The following is a 16647-nucleotide window of genomic DNA, read 5'->3' on the forward strand; positions in this document are numbered from 1 at the left end:
CTGTCTCTCTATATCCTCTCCAACATTTACAGTTTTCTGACTTTTTAAGAGCTGCCAGTCTAATAAGTGTGAAATGATCTCATTGTAGTTCTGATTTATGTTTCCCAAATTGCTAATGACACTGAATATTTTTTCATGTGTTTCTTTGCCATCTGTATTTCTTTTTTGGACAATTGTCTTTTCCCGTTTTTTAATTGGGTGGTTTGTCTTTGTACTGTTGAGTTGTATGATCTCTTTATATATCATGACTATTAAACCCTTATCAGATATGTGATTGCCAAATATTTTCTTCTGCCTTTTCATGCTTTTGACACAGTCCTTCGATGTGCAAAAGTGTTTAATTTTGAGGAGGTCCCATTTGTCTATTTTTTTTTTCAATGCTTATGCTTTGGGTGTAAGGGATAAAATGTCAATGGTGTAGCAGTGAAGGAGTGGGGCTTGGGAATCTAATTCACTGGTTTCATATCCTGATTCCTTTATTTATAGCTCTGTGACCTTGAAGATGTTACTTAACCACTCTCATATGGTTTCCTGCCTCTGTCACCAGGATAAAATGATATAGTATAATTAAAAACTCACAGCACTCTGTTTGGCATAGAGTGAACCTTCAATACATGTTAGCTGCTATTATTATTGGTGGGAGTTTGGGTTTTATTATTGAAAAATACCTTCTCAGTTACTGAATCTTTTTCTCCCAGTGACCCTTGCAGGCTCTTCTGCCTCCCTTTGCTACAGCACCTCATATACGTTGTGAGGATTCTCTGAACAATTCCTGGGTGTGATACTGTTAATGCTCAGATGGATTAGTAGAAAGAATATGGCTTAAGGAATGGGATGATCCAGATTCATATTCCAGCTTCAACACTCATTATCTAAATGATGTTGAATAATTTATTTAATCTCTCTAAGTGTCACGTATAAATGTAAATAAAATCTTTCTCTAGCTGGTTCAAATGAAGACTTGTATGTAAACTACATGTCATAAACTGTAAATGTTCTACAAGCATGATTTATTATCATCTTCATGACTTATAGCTTATTTTCATGTTTAAAAGTTCCCAAATTAAGATCTTTGCTAATATGCCTTTGCTGATGTGGCGACAGTGAATTATATTACATAAAAACAAGATACCCAACCTCTTCTGAGTACTTGCTCTGTTGAAAAGGAGTCATGGATTCTTTTTCTAGGCACTGGCCCATTTCTGCAGATGGGAATTTTATTTATATGTATTTAAATGTAATTTCAACATATGGCTATTCCTTTATGGCTAAATATAAGAGATTATAAGTTAAATGTTATTGCTGTCTTAACCATTGATTCTAGAGCTTGTTTATGCTACAATCTAAATTTTTTACAAGGCAGGGGAAAATACACACCCATAATTTTTTCTCAATGTTGTCTGGCTCATGATAGAAGAATAAATTCTTTTATTTTATTATTTTTTAAAAAAAGTTTTCATTGAAAGTTTTTCCAGTCACTCCAAATAAACTTAGCTGTGAATGGAAAAGATACAGCTGATTGTTCTGGCTACTTGAGTGGCTTTTTTGCCCTTGTCCGGCACTTAGGTGAGTCAGAAGGAAAGCATGCGGTGTGGCCAACCTCTGAAATCATTAAACATCTCCTCTAAACTGTTGCTCTTAGAGACTCGCTCTGTTTTATTTTCTAAAGGCTTATTAGTAAGTCAGAAACTAATCTGCCGCCAGGTTGTTTGATCACTTTGCTCTTGGTGCAAAGTGATTCCAAAAGGGCCTGGTAAAACATCAAGTGCCAGGGGCATATTGTTGTCAAATTCCAAAGACATAATACCTCCCCTGACCTGCTTGCAAAGGGTTTGGCCTTCCTCAACTGCCTCAGGTTGGTCAATGTATAATAATTAGAGATAGGAATGCCTAGGAAAACCTATTATCAAGAACTTCCTTCCTTCAGAAAGTAGTGAGATTTCAGAAGGAAAGAAAAGCTAAAACTGTTGATTGAACTTGTGTCTGCTGCCTGGGATAGTCTTCCTCTGTCGAAATGGTCCTATTGAAGGAGTTTCAAGTGCAAGAAAAAGTTAAATGAGCAAGCAACATGACCCCCAGGGTCACCCATCCAGGATGCAGATGTCTACAGGGGAGTGGCCTTTGCATAGACTGAAATATTGAATAATCATAGATTATTATACGCAAGTCGCTATTGGACCAAATGAAATTGCTAGTTAGGTATGGATCACTATACTACCCTTCATCCAACACTAGGAAGAGAATATCAAAATAATAGAAACTGAGGTCCAGTTCAAGTTAGTCTTCATTTCATTTTTGTTTGTATGGCATAATAAAGGTCTCAGGTAGCAGTCTAGTGACATTCTAAGGTAGTTTAAGCCATTAAGGCAAATATTATTTATACTACTTGCTAATTTTTGATATAGAGGAGGAGACATCTTTAAGATACTATAACAGTTAGAGGCAGACCTGTTAGTCAAACGATGCAGAGAACACCACATTTTTTGAACACTTCTGAAGTCATGGGGGACTACAAAAAGGCATAACTTAATCATTTATTTCAGTAGTTTATTTTCTCACCAAAGATACAGGACATATTATAGTATTTGAAAAGTTGAATGCTCTATTGCTGCTATCATGTAATCATTTAATTTTACGTCTAAATAAATTAAAATGAAACGAAATAAAAAATTCAGTACTTCAGTCACACTAGCTGCATTCAAGTATTCAGTAGCCATATGTGACTGCTGGCTACCATGTTGGACAGCTCAGATATATATCACTTCCATCATTGCAGAAAGTTCTATCAGTCAGCCCTGATTTATTCAATCCTGCAATAGTAGCGCAGGATGCTGATACTGACTGTACTGCTCGGCAGTTGAGAATAAGGAAGGATGAACATGGGATGAAATATTTAGGAAGGCTTTAATAGGATCAATTATGGTGATTTTGACAGGTGAAAGAGGAGACTAGGGTGACATTTTTGCAGAGAAAAGAAAGAGGAATGTTTGAAATGAATAAGAGTCTATCTGGCATAGGTCAAATTCCTGATATAGACTAGTGGAGGATGAAGATGAAAGGATGGCTTGGGTGAGATAGGTTGAGGGACTTGACTGTCAAGCTAAAGTCATTGTTCTATATTTTATAATGCCACGAATGCTTTTGAGCAGGATACTTACGGCCTGGGGATAGTGGTACACCCAGTAAATAATTGTTCTTCAGGTCATTTGGTATAAAAAGTCAATATTTAATATTAATACACCAATGAAAGTTTATCCTGTACCCAATGGTTAGTCCCAGAGTTGAGCCAAAGCTTTGTTGACACTGTGTGTGTTGTGCCTATGATATGGGGTGGGGAAAGTGGGGAAAGAGAGGAGAAATGGAAGCTCAGTTCTTGGCCATTTCTTCTGCTCATAGGGAAGAAAACAGAGCTCAGGTGCTGGTTATCTCATGAAGCCATAGGGAAATCCAAGCATTCTAAGTTTGATTAGAACTTTGCTCCTTTCTAGGGCATCCCTTTGTTCAAGGAACTTTTCAGAATGGAAAGAAATTTTCACCATGTTTGGAAATACCCTGATTATGTTAAGGCTTCAAGAATGGACTTAGGGCAAATTGTGTATTCTTAGAACAGTCTATGGAGATAGAGAAAAGCATATTTAGAGATTTTCCATTCCCCACACTCATTTTATTCAGCTGTCCACATTTTTTCTTTCTTTTCACATTTATTAAGCTTATATTTTGTGCTAACATTGGGGTTGCAGATATAAGTAAGATACAGTTCCTTCTGCAGGAAGTTCAGTCTTGTATGGAAATAGATAAATAAATGCCATTACAGAGTGGAAATGACCGTGACAGGGTTGTGTACAGATTACTGTGGGGGCATAGAGGAGGTGCTCAATGCAGCCAGGGGGCAGGCTAGCTGCAGGCATATCTTCTCAGAGGAGGGAAGTTACTTGACCTGAATCTTGGAGGAAGAGTACAAATTAATCCAGTAGACTAAGCACAGAGAGGCAAGAGAAGTACATAGGCTAAGAGGTATGACAAATGAGATCATGTGGAAAGAGCTAGACTTTGCTTCCTCTTTTGGCTTTGGCATAGCACAAAGTAAGGGCCTGGGGTCTACTTATTTCTATATATGCTCTCACTTCAGGTTAAACAGCAGGTGTAGACAGCATAGACATTTGTCTAGATGACTTAACTGGCTTGGAGGAATCATTTAAGTTGCCTGATTCATCATCTGGCTAAGGATTATAAAAAGAATGATCTGGGGAGGCAGATTCAAGTGTGTCTAATATGTCATAATGCCTTTGTTCTAGTCTGTTCCTCATATAACCGTGGGAATTTCTGCTGCCTAAGGAATGACATGCTAGACTGTCATTCTCTTTACCAGATTGGTGCCAAGAAACTTGTGATCATGTGGGGAGAGTTTATGGGGAAACCTTAGCCCTTGTAAATTACCCTAGGGAGAAATGATAGCTTTATTTTGGTTTGTTTTTCTAGTAACACAGCTCTTACTTTTTTGGCTCTGAAATGATAGCATGCTTTGAAAAAAAATACAAAAAAAAGAAAGACATTAAAATCACCATATTAAACAAGAAACAGAGCCAGTCCACATTGTCTAGAAACTGAGCCACTGGAATTCTCTCACTTTCTTTATGAGCCAGAGGCATTTTCATAGAGAGCTGATGTTTTTGCCCCCCTTTATAACAGGACAAAACATCATGGGAGACAGTATGGAGGAGCAGGAAGACTAAGGATTTTGGAGTGTCACCTGGATGGGAATACTGGCTCTGCCATTTACTAGCTGCATGACCCTAGGCAAGTTGCTTAACTGAGCAGGGACCTAGTTTTTCTCATCTTTAAAATGGGAATAATAACTACCTTTCAGGGTTGCCATGAGGAATAGTTATAATGGGTTCAGTACAGTGTCTGTTCCAGTGAGACACCTAATAAATAGCATCTATTATAACTATTAAAGTTATGTTTGAATTTCCCCTTTCTTCCTTGGATGACTACTTTTTTAGAGGAGAGGTTGTTCAACTCTGGCCCTTTTGGGATACAGACATTATTTTTGTGAAGAGAAAAGAGATTTCCCAGAGTAGGGCCTAGAGAGAAGTGTGGATTTGATGGGGTTTGGGAGGAGAGTGAGTGTCAGAGATATACCACATAATTCCTGAAATAGTCAGCTATACCAGGATATTAAGTGCATTTTTATTATGGGAATTAACCCCCTATTGATGATAACAAATCAAATGCTAAAGGAAGACATTTGGCTAATGACTTTAGTTAATTAATGGTGGTAGAGATGAAAGAGAATGAATTGTTCAGATATCAATGAGCTAGTTTATATAATTATTTAAGCTTCTTGTTTATTGAACTTATTGCTTATTCTTGCCCATTTCTCTGTTTATAACAATATCCAGAGGGTGAGAAAGAAGAGGGATTCAAGAGATCATTTCAATCTGTCCAATGTTGTACAGATTTTTTGATAGAAATGGAGGTTGAAGATAATGGATAGTAAGGGGGAGAGAGAGACAGATTCCAAATAATTACAGCATTTCTGCTGTTTATTATTATTATAAAGAATTGAGCATAAAAGTAGAATGAAGATACATTCATCTGCTTTTTTTGTCCCTTTTTCAAATGAGTTTAGAAATCTATTACACTGGGATTGTTTCTTATTTTATGGTTTCACAGAAAATAATCTATACCGGCAATGACTATTACATAATAATTAAGATCATTGGAAGTGTCATGTCCTAGTAGGTCTTGAAATAATGAAGTTAGGCAGCAATTCTTAAACTGTTCCTAAGCTGTTCCACAGAAAACCACTTCCAAGAGATGTTCTCAGATAGGGTGGAGCTGTTATCAAATAAGTTTAGGGAACACTTTACTATAACCTCTTTGGAGAAATAAAATAGATATAGCTTATTAAGGTCTCTGACAAGTCTTGACATGAACAAAATTATTAAATGTTGTTTGAGTGTTTCTAAAACTCATTTGAGCACAGCGTATTTTTTTTTTGCATAAATTCCTATTAATATATCAGGTAATACTAGTTTTGAGACATGCTTTGGAAAATGTTGAGGTAGAGGGATGCAAAGATTTTACATAACATAGCATTCATTCTTAAAAAGTCATCTTTCTCCAGTTAAAATAGACTTTTTAGATCAGAAAACCCTTTTTTTATGTGTGTGAGTTTTTAGATCAGAAAACCCTTTTTTTATGTGTGTGAGGACTTCCTTTTTAACTGGTGTCAAAATATGAACAGGTGTATATATGTTACTAGAATAAAAATTCACAAACAGACATAAGACCGTACAACACAGTGGACTCTATTGTAAATGATGGACTATAGTTAATACTACAATTATAAAAGCATCTTCTACGAATTGTAACAAATGTACCACACTAATTCAAGATGTTAATAATAGGATGCTATATGGGAACTGCATATTTTATGCATAGTTTTTCTGTAACCTGTAACTTCTCTAATGAAAAAATATGATCAAGTGAACATACAGTCTTTTGAAATTTTTAAAGTCATACTTTAACTATGGTTTCTTTTTCCTTTTCCATTTAGCCTTGACCTTAACTGGCCTTTTGAGGCATGTGGGTTATCCTCTGTGCTCTACGAAAAAAGTCTGCTTCTGTTACATCTTGGGTTATGTGAGCACCTATTCGGAATTTTATTCTATTTTCACGTGGTTTGTATAAATTCCATTCCCAGGTGTCTGTATGTATAATTCATTTAAGAAGCATCACTCTGCAAAATACTTGGCAAGATTACATGTGTCTCTAAATGGTAAAGAGAGTGATTCTTTGAGATTTGCTTTTTTTAAGACAAACACACAGAGATGATCAGTGACTTGCCCCTAGGCACCAGAGAGAGACAAGGTGTTTTTGGGATGAGAATCCTGAAGGTTTTCTGGAACAGCAGATTCCCAGGCCACACACATATTAGTTCCCTTGCTTCATCTCTATTGACATCAGAAATAGCCTTTGAGAGAGGCTTGCTCTCTTCATTGTGAATGTCATAGTTTTACAAAGCAAGCAACCCTTCTTTGGTATGCCAAAGAATTTTTTTAATGGTCCTGATTGATCTCTATCCCCGAAAGGGCTCTGAATTACGCAAGTGTCTCAAGTCTTAACAAGCCATCACCACACAGCTGTGCAATGGAAACGTTCAATGACAGGTATTCACTTCAGTCTAGGCAAGGCCCTGGTACTTCCTTGCAGAGGTCCAGATCCAGGAGAGTAGGTTCTGGGCCATCTTGGTGGGAGAAGCGTTGGGCCCATTTCTGTCTGCTCATCTCTCTCAACTTCCTTCCCCCCACCCTGCTGACAGGGCGGGTCTAGCCATGGCAGGGCACCAGACTTTCCTTTTGAACTCCCAAGATCATTTAAGTGCTTGGCCCTCTCCACTCTTGTCTCTTCCTGACCCCCAGCTGCCAGGGTTTGTTTATTACTGAATTGTGCATTTAGATTCAGTCTTGGCTGGTGGCAGTTTTGGAAAGAACATTTTCTAAGATTGCTTTCTTTGGTTTTCTTTTAAATAAACTTGTACAAGCCTGGACATTTCTGGCATTGCTGAAACATGGTAGATTTATTCCTAGAGGCTTAAAGTAGGATTTTTTTTAAAAGAAAACCAATAATGTGATGCACTATGAAGGGGCATTTTATCCTCTGGTTCCAAAAGACACCTTCCTCTGCTGTCTATCAGAAAAGTTAAAACCTAAAGGCCTCCCTCTGGAAACAGGACAACTTTCTATTTTGATACACTCAGCCCCCTGGCTCCCTCTACTGGTTATGGAGCTAATTTGCCACATATTTAGACAGCAGGTGATTGGAACAAATCAGGAAGTGGGGAGGAGGTCATAAATGTATTTAAACTAGGAACTGTGAACAAACAGCACAGTTTTCTGTAGATCCCTTTACTTCCCTCATTCTTCTGATCTCAACAATCTTGGCTACCAAAGTCACACATTCTAAGCTCCACCTAGCTCTCCCTTCGTGTACTCCTTAGCTTTACCTTTCAATAAAATTCCATGGAAAAGGGCCATGACCCCTGGACTTTGAGACTGGGTAGTCCTTAAGTAGACATCTTTAAAGAAATAAAATGATGTAGTCATTCCTTTGAATTTATGAACCAAATTTAGGTTTATCTTTAGAGTATACATGGCATGATAGAGGAATATAAAATGGAAAGATGGCTGGCACAATGTTTCCCAGTTGTCCAATGATAATGCTCTTCAGCCAGCACTTAAGGGTCTTTGTCTTCCTATTGAACTGAAGCCACCTGTGGCTTACCCCTCTGCTGCCTGGTGACCAAATTTCTGCATAAACTAACCAGAGTTGCCCTAGTAAATGAAACTTCTAATATGGAGGCCATTGGCCTAGACTTCCAGAAGAGCAGCTGTTTTATCTAGCTAACAGAGGGGACTGGAGAAGCTTCCCAACAGGCTGGATATATTTTATTTCCTAGGGAAGCCAACAGCTGACACCCACACCCAGGCCTATTCAGTTAGAGTTGGAAAAATAACACATGAAGTAATTAATTGTTTTTAGTCTCAGTACATCAAATGATGCCAATGCCTAAATATCTTGTGAAGCAAACATAACAAAAAGAGAGCTTGTAAGAAGTAGTCTTCAAGGAAAACCTACTGAAAAGTATGTTTCCACAATGACACTTAGTCACAGACTATGCAAATTTAATATACAAGAAATCAATTTCAGAAACACAATTGCTATTTCATAGATATACATATAATTGACAGGCAAGCTTTAGAGGAAAGTGAAGAAGCATCTGTGGTAATATTTGTCCACTTACCCACTTGTTTAAAGAAACTATATAAGAATATTCTTTTCTACCTTCATCACTTTCTATATTGGAGCAACTTTATGTTACCTATAATTTTGTTGTTATCTTAGCAGAGAACATTTTGATGACTTGACATCTGTAGAGTTACTATTGTGTGCCAGGGTCAAGTCTAAAATGAGGTCAGAGTAGGCTCTTTACTCAGCTGAAATTGAGTCAAGGGTTAGGAAGAATTTTAATAGATGTAATGCTCACAAAGTCTTGACCCATGTGACCCAGTCCACAAGTGGTGCTGTACTTAAAGAATTTCAACCCAAATAGGAACTCATGTGCCAAACATTTGAGAATGTCTACGATCAGACAATTGTATTAAAATTGTTTCTCTTCTTCAGCACCTCAAAACTCCTTGGAGTCTCTTCTAAATGAACTCTCTTTTCTGCGTCATCCTGACTGTACTTGATGAAGCCCTCTGTCATAACCCATCTCATGTCTACATCGTCCAACAACTGGGTCTCTCAGTGTCCTCTCTGATTGTCTACTTAGTATATCTTGCCTTTTCTCACATTAAAGACCTGGGAAGGTACATGATTGTTAAATTGTTAACATATCATCTGTTGGGTGGGAGAAGTGTGAGGTGATGCTATAAACCATCACATAACAATACGTTTGTTCTGTCTCATAATTATTGGAACTAGTTCTTAAGCCTGCTATAAAAACAGTGTAATTTCTACAATTCAGATAAATGTGGGAAGGACTAGTGAAAGTACATGAGTACATGAAGGTCCCATATTTCCTAAATTAAGGAGGAAATCTTAGATCTTATATGTTTGCTATCTGAGTCCTTCTAAGTAACTTTAGATTCATAGGGACTTAAATGGAAGGAATTAAGAAAAATGCTTATTTTATACTTAACTTTTTTTTTTGTTCATTCACTCATTCTCAGATTTACTGAGCAGCTACTATGTGCCAGGTCGTAGAATGGAGAAAGCATTAGGTTCCTGTGAAGATGTTCTTTGGTGGTTTCACTCTTCATCAGAATTTGTATTGATGTTTCATAGACATACTATAATACAGTGACAGTCTAAAACATCTACCAGGCATAGATTTCTGATAACCCTAAACCCACATCATCATCTATATGATAAGTTCCTAAAGAATGTTCAATATAATTGGAGATACCTTAGATTTACACTGTATGGGGAGACATATTATAGCATTTCAAGAGAGAGCACTGATTGGAGAGTTTTGTTATGTGAACTTCAGCTGGTTCTGCTACATCCTCTGGCTGACTTTGGACAATCCTTTCTGACTTTTTCTCATCTGTAAAATTAACTTTTGGTTAAATTAGCTCAAAGGTGCCTTCCACATTTATATTTTGTGATCTTTAAATAAGCTCTTTTAAAAAATAAATCCCTGAGAAGTTAGAATAGGGGATAGATAGATGAAAGTACATAGAAGCCTAATTTCAGAGTGCAGAAGGCAAGTAGCAATTTTAAATATATTTCTCCTAGGTGTATCAATTAAGGTTTAGAAAAACGTGAAACTCTTTTATTTGATGGAGTGAAAATTTGCATCTGATTTAACAGAAGAATGAGGAAACTGGATTATGAGAAAAGCCACAAACATGAGTGGTACTCCAGAAACGTGATGTTTAAGAAGTGAAAAGATTTAGATTTCTTCCACTCAAAGAAGAAGAGGGTGGCCCAGGGTTCATTACTGCATCTGCAAACAGAGAAAAAGGTTGTGCCCAGGGGAGGAAGAAGCCTGTTCTTTGCTTTTCAAGGACATTGGAAGTTAGCCCCAAATCAATTAGAGATTGAGGGTGAACCCATCAGGTGTGTCTTAATATTTTACATAATCAACTATAATTTCTGTGAATCATTTTACTTTTCTGTTACATTAAGAAGTTAGAATTCATTATCTTTTTAGTTGATTATGCAATGGTCAGTTTGGGGGGCATTTTTATTTTATTCACTTCTGTTGGATTTGATTCAGTTTTAATGGCTTTGTGGCTCTAAGTACACAGGGCTCTGAGATTATAGACATTCCATTCCTTAAGGACTCCCGTTAGCCCCCTTCCTACAAATCTATTTGCCTGACCAAAGACTATAAAGAACCACCTTCCTCAAACAGCAAATACAGTTATTAAAAAGGTAGTGGAATCCCTGAATAGTGGCATCTCTCTGTGGCTGCTGAAATGTGGTTAACTCTTTCTCCCACTCCTCACTCTGCATCTCTCTGGAAGGGGGAAGTTTAGCAGAACTACCACTTAGTCCTGTGGGGTGTAAACTGATGTTGGTGACTGCCACTTCACTGTATCTTTTTTGTTATATCCCTAGCATTTTGGAACTTGTAAACAGGTCCTTTATTTATTCCTAGACATTTTAGGTAATAAGGGGTCCTTTTTATGCAATAAAAATAAAGTGAAAGATTCTCCAAATCCCAAAGGGAATTCATTTTCTCTTTTATTTTTGTTTTCTTTTTTTCACTCAATAGTCAGAACAGTGTATCTCTCATTAGACTCTAGTCTTACCATCCGTACCTTCTTTAAACTATGCACATTTATGCTTAAGGGGGACAGGTTGAAGGGAAGGAAATTCAAGCAAGAAGAAAGACTTAGTTTTCAAAAGGTTTCTCAGAGGACCAGAGGTAGGGAAATGTGACCTCAATTACTTTGCAAGTTGCCCTACCAAAGTGGGTGACTAAATCACTACTTCTAACTTGCACAGAATATCCAACATTGGGTCTTTCGGGAGAGTTAGGGTTGGTCGTGTTGATGTGAACCACACATTAGTTAAGAAATGTGTTCTGAGGGCTTTATACCCATAATAGAGTTTCAAAAATTTTAACTGCCAAAGTACTGTGGGTTTTAATGTGGGGTGGACCTGCAGTCATTCTGGCCTTTAGGACTGAGCTGTTTTCTTCTGTTAGAGAAGGAAGACTAAGAAAGAGTACAGATGGATTTCAACTTAGTGTGGGATTACTCTCATTGATAACAAACACACATAAAAAAAACAAGAGCAGAAATGTTTTTTTGCCCTTACCATCCCTTCATACTTCACATAAATGAGTGCAATGGAAGTTGCTTTTTGATCTTTCTCCTTTCATAGGTCACTTCTGTGATTCCTCCCAGCTTCCCTCTCAATTTCCATTTAACCCCACACTCTTCCCCTTGATATCTGTTTCACATAACCTGAATACTGATCATGGAAGAACACTGTTTTATAATTTTGAGTGTAGTAGAAAATCTAAAATGCATATTTCCCTAGGTGTAGAATGCCCTCAAAATCAGTCCAGCACTCTCTGTATGTCTCTGGTTGAGAGGTGCAGCCTCCCATCTTTTCTTTTTTGAGAACTGTAATAAGTCATTCAAAGCCTGCTGGAATGGTGTTGCATAGGAATGGCCAAGAACCTGATCCAGAGGCAGCTCTGTCATGACATAAAGAGGAGACTCATGCTAGGGCTCTGTCGCCTGAGCAAAAGATGAGCAGGAGACTTTGGGATAACCACATGAAACCTGCCACTGATTTTTCTAAAAATTAAGAAGGGAGATATTATCTGGCCTGATATGTACCCTATGAAGAAATAATCAATTTAAGTGCCTGGGAAGGCCCCTGGGAGAGTTAGATCATGAGCAGTCTGAGATGATCTCACCCAATTATTTAGCTGGTTGAACTTGATGGCACATAGGGAAGGCAGTTACTGTTAAATGGTTCATAGTTGGTAGAATGTATTTCCTGCCAGGAAAAGCAGAAGCAGATCCCTAGAGAACACTTTTCATCACTCCATTTAAAAATAATAGGGAATTCTTTTATACTGGGTACATTACACATCCCCCTACCCCCCAAAACGATAACTTCTCTCAAGAAGACCTGGTGAATAAAGGCGTATATTTTCATCTTTATGAAGGACACGAGTCAGGCACTACTATAAGAGAAGAATGAACTTGGACTGCCACATACTGGCTTGGCTTTGTCCCATACCTGTGTTCTTGTCATGGTTGATTACCCACTTACAGCAAATAAGAAGCAAGCAGTCTGCACTGTAGTATGAGATAAAAGGTATTTTAATATGTTCAGGTCACATATCATTTTGGCCAATAGTAGTGTTATATTATTATTATTTTAAAAGAAACCATGTTCCTTCCAATATTATTTTTTCAGTGAAGCAGAATTTCACACAACAGAAAACTTGATATGAAATTATTTAATTTGAATAATAGCATTGAATCACTTCCACCTCAGACACAATTTTAAAATATCTTTGCTATTTCTTTCGACATGTAAAAGATAAGGAGAAATGGTTTGGAAGATCTTCAGTTAAACTTCTCATGAGTCTAGCTTCTTTAATAGGGCAGAATTTTTGACAGCTTCTGTGAGTTTTTCCTTTTCATTTGAAACAATTTTCCTTTTCACTTGTTTCCATAAACAAAACCAAAAAAGTGAAACTTTTTTCCTCTTACTTTAAGAACCTTAAGGGCTAAAATAGTGGTTTGGTTTCCTGACTGGCAGCTTTGGTTTGCCTTCTCTGAAAGGTCTTGTGCAATCCCTCAAAGGAAACATTTGAAAAGGGTTTTTCTCTCACATGAGAGAAATTCATCCCACACAGCCCGCAGGTTTTGATGCCAAACTTCATGGACCAAATGCCTGGTTTTACAGACCTAGCTGAGGAGTATGTTTTTCCTCTCACAGGTGCACAGCACTCAATCCTGGACCTCTCACACAAGAAGTCTTTAAAAAAGAGGGTACACTAAACACAGGATATCTCTGTGAGAATCCTGTGCTGTCCAGGTAGGTTTTAACTTACTAGGTGAGGGAAGAGGGAGCTGAAAACAATTAAAACTCCCAAAACCTTTCTCATTGATTTTTTTTAAACAACTGTTTGGTGTACAAAGAAGGATTGTATAATCTGGCCTGTATTTTTCTCTTACTGTGGAACATATTGAAACGGTTTTTGTTTAGGTGTGTGCATAGAAGCCCATGAAGTTCTTTTAAACACTTTCTAAGTTCCAACTCAATTCTCACAGTAGGGCGTCTTGAAAAGATCATTTGGTAAGAGCACATTTTGCCCTAATTTGTAACTTTGGATGTATTCTTTCCTATCTACAAGCCACCTGATTACTGCCCCTGTGTAAAGGACACCCACTCTCATCATTTTTTCCAAGCGCTTAAACCTGGAAAGATATTTTTTGAAGGACTCAGAAACTGTCTTGGGGGTTTGGAAAACATCTCAAAATTATTAGCAGACCTTTTGACTGTGCTATTTTTAGGAAGCTAATTGTGTTCTTTTAAAGTACGTTTTTGACAATGGGACAAAGTTTTCCTTGCCCCTACTGTTCCGTGAAATACTATAAAGAAAAACGTCAGCAAAACGCACGAATATATTTTAACCTCAGCAACAGTTAGCAACAGGGGAAAAAGTAATTTCAAAAGAGAAAAGGGTTCTGCAATATTTATGCTGCTGTTTCTGCCCAAAACGAGGTTTTATTTTACCGTTCAAATAGAAGTTTATTTTCAAACCGGTTGCTAGCTAAATGAGCAGCTGATCGGGCATCCATAAAAGTCGGGTCTAACCAAACAGTAAGCGCTTTGACCAGAGGTGACTTATTCCCCTTTAGCAATCCGCCTCAGTCAGATGCCTGAAGGAGGGTTTATCTTACCTTGAGCAAGTAAGATCCAGAGGGAGAGGCTGGGGGCTCCCACAAGAGACGACCAGGAAAGTGCTCCGATCCTTCGCTGGTAACATGCACTTGGCTTTTATGTGCAGGTGGGAGGAGCTGCTCCTCATAGTAGGTGGGCAGGGAAGGGGCGGCAGGCAGGCAGCCCCCGGGAGGAGCTGGGCGATCTTCTCCCGGGAGGGGCGGGGAGCGCAGAGCGTAGAGCCGGTAAAGAGGGAGGAGAGAGGGGGGAAGAAAAAGAGGGGGGGAGTAGGAGCGGAGGAAGCAGTGGAAAGGGGAGAAAGAGGGAGAAAGAGAAAGAAAAAACGAGGAGGAAGAAAAATAGAGAAAGATGGGTAGAAAAAGAACGTGAGACGGAGAGAGACGCCCAAACACGCAAAATCAGGGAGGAAAGGGGAATTGGATTATTTCGGTATTCCTGACTTCGGGAGTAGTGGTGGGTGATTATGATTACTAAACGTGCTTTCTGTGCATTTGAAAAACTAAATAACGGTCCAGGAAAACGGAGGGGTTCCTAAACCAGGCAGAGGAGGGGAAGCCGGGCGCCGAAGCGGTAAAGCCGACGCGCTGGGTGGACGAGCCTGGGCGCGTGGAGCCGACGGGCGCAGCCGCCAGCGGGGCGTCCCCGGCGGCTCCCGCAGTCCTGGTCCTACCCACGCAGCCCTCCTCGTTCCGGGTAATGCTTATCTGACAAGAAAGTTCTCATTGTATTAACCGTAGTGTGCAGCATTCAGAGACCCCTCTTGAGGCTCTCGCAGCACTAAGGTAATCCGGCAAAGGCTGGGAGGATCAGCGGAGATTTGCTTGTGGAGAAAGGAAGCTCAGAACCGGCCTCCGGCCTCCAACATCTGCTTATGTAACAGGATTTCAGGGCTCTCTGCCTTCTGGTTACTTTCAGTATTGAAAAAACTCTCATTCCTTGCAGCTGGAAAACGTCTTGGTGCCACAGGGCTCTCTTTCTTAGTGTGGTCTTAAACTTCAGGAGAGGATTCAATTGACAAGCAGCTGAAGGATCTGGCTGGAATTGTAAAGAAATGCACTAAGAGAAAGAAAAACAAGCTCCTTTCGCTGCTGAGCGGTGACTCACTTCCCAGGGCAAGCTTGATTTTTGCCACCAAAGGAATTAAAGCATTTCTAAAGAGTGAGGTGGAAAGGGAGGGGCACGGGGATGGCTGGGTGGGCTGGGAAGAGTAAGGGGACTAACACCTACTGAATGCCATCTATAAGCTAGACAGAGTGTTAAACATGTGTGTATATATGCACAGACATACTTTTCAGCAGTCACCACAACCTAGGTATGATCCATATTGTATAAAAAAAAAAGTTGAAAAAATAACAGGGACTCTCAAAAGGGCTAAGCAACTAGCTCAAACTGACAAGAGGGGGAGCCACAGCTAGGGAGCTTGCAAGGCCTGTGCACTCTTCCGTGCACCAGACTGTGGTATAGAATACCCAGCCTGGTTTTAGGTTAAACCCTGATGTCTTTGGAGTGTACCAGGATCCTGGAAAAGGAAAAATTACAGTTAGGAGCAGGGTTTCTTGGCCTGAGCACTACTGACATTTTGGACCTGATAATTCTCTGTTGTGAGGTACTGTCCTGTACATTGTAGAATGTGGAGCGCCATGCCTGGCCTCTTCCCACTGGATGCCAGTAGCACTCTCCCCACCCCCAGTATGTCAATCAAAAATGTCTCTAGACTTAGTCAGATGTACATTGGGGGACAAAATCCCTCACCTTCCCTTTGGAAAGGACCACTGGTTTGAAGACTGATCACCGCAGTGAAAAAGCATTTTAAAGGGACCCATATTCAGTTGTTCTATTTGCATAATCATAATACTAGCAGCTACTGCTTCCTTTGTAAATGATCTTATTCTTAATTGAATACCTCCTGGGAGTCAATAAAATACAACTCCATGTGTTGGAGGTATGAAGGAAGATTAATGATATATAAAATACAAAATTTAACGAAGCACAAATTTGACATTAGGACAATTATTCAAATATTATTCATGATGTTTGTGACATTCATTTGTCTTTTTTTTTTAAAGATTTATATATTTTTTAAATTTTTTTTATTTTTTAAAGATTTATTTATTTCTCTCCCCTTCCCCCCTCACCCCAGTTGTCTGTTCTCTGTGTCTATTTGCTGCATTGTCTTTGTCCGCTTCTGTT

General features: G+C 38.8%; 1 protein-coding gene across 4 annotated transcripts in view; it reads right to left on the bottom strand.

Annotated features, from left to right (window-relative positions):
- The window catches only part of COL8A1 (collagen type VIII alpha 1 chain), a 151012-nt gene extending 135520 nt beyond the window's left edge, over positions 1-15492 (bottom strand). Inside the window, exon 1 of one of the 4 annotated variants that reach the window (XM_058296008.1) lies at positions 14457-15492. The gene's annotated coding sequence lies outside the window, so the exon portion shown is untranslated. The remainder of the gene's footprint in view (positions 1-14456) is intronic. The other 3 variants (XM_023584838.3, XM_058296005.2, XM_058296007.2) reach the window with 3 other exon arrangements.
- Positions 15493-16647: the final 1155 nt, after the last annotated feature.

The sequence above is a fragment of the Dasypus novemcinctus genome, chromosome 4 (genome assembly GCF_030445035.2).
Source record: "Dasypus novemcinctus isolate mDasNov1 chromosome 4, mDasNov1.1.hap2, whole genome shotgun sequence".
Lineage (NCBI taxonomy): Eukaryota > Metazoa > Chordata > Mammalia > Cingulata > Dasypodidae > Dasypus > Dasypus novemcinctus.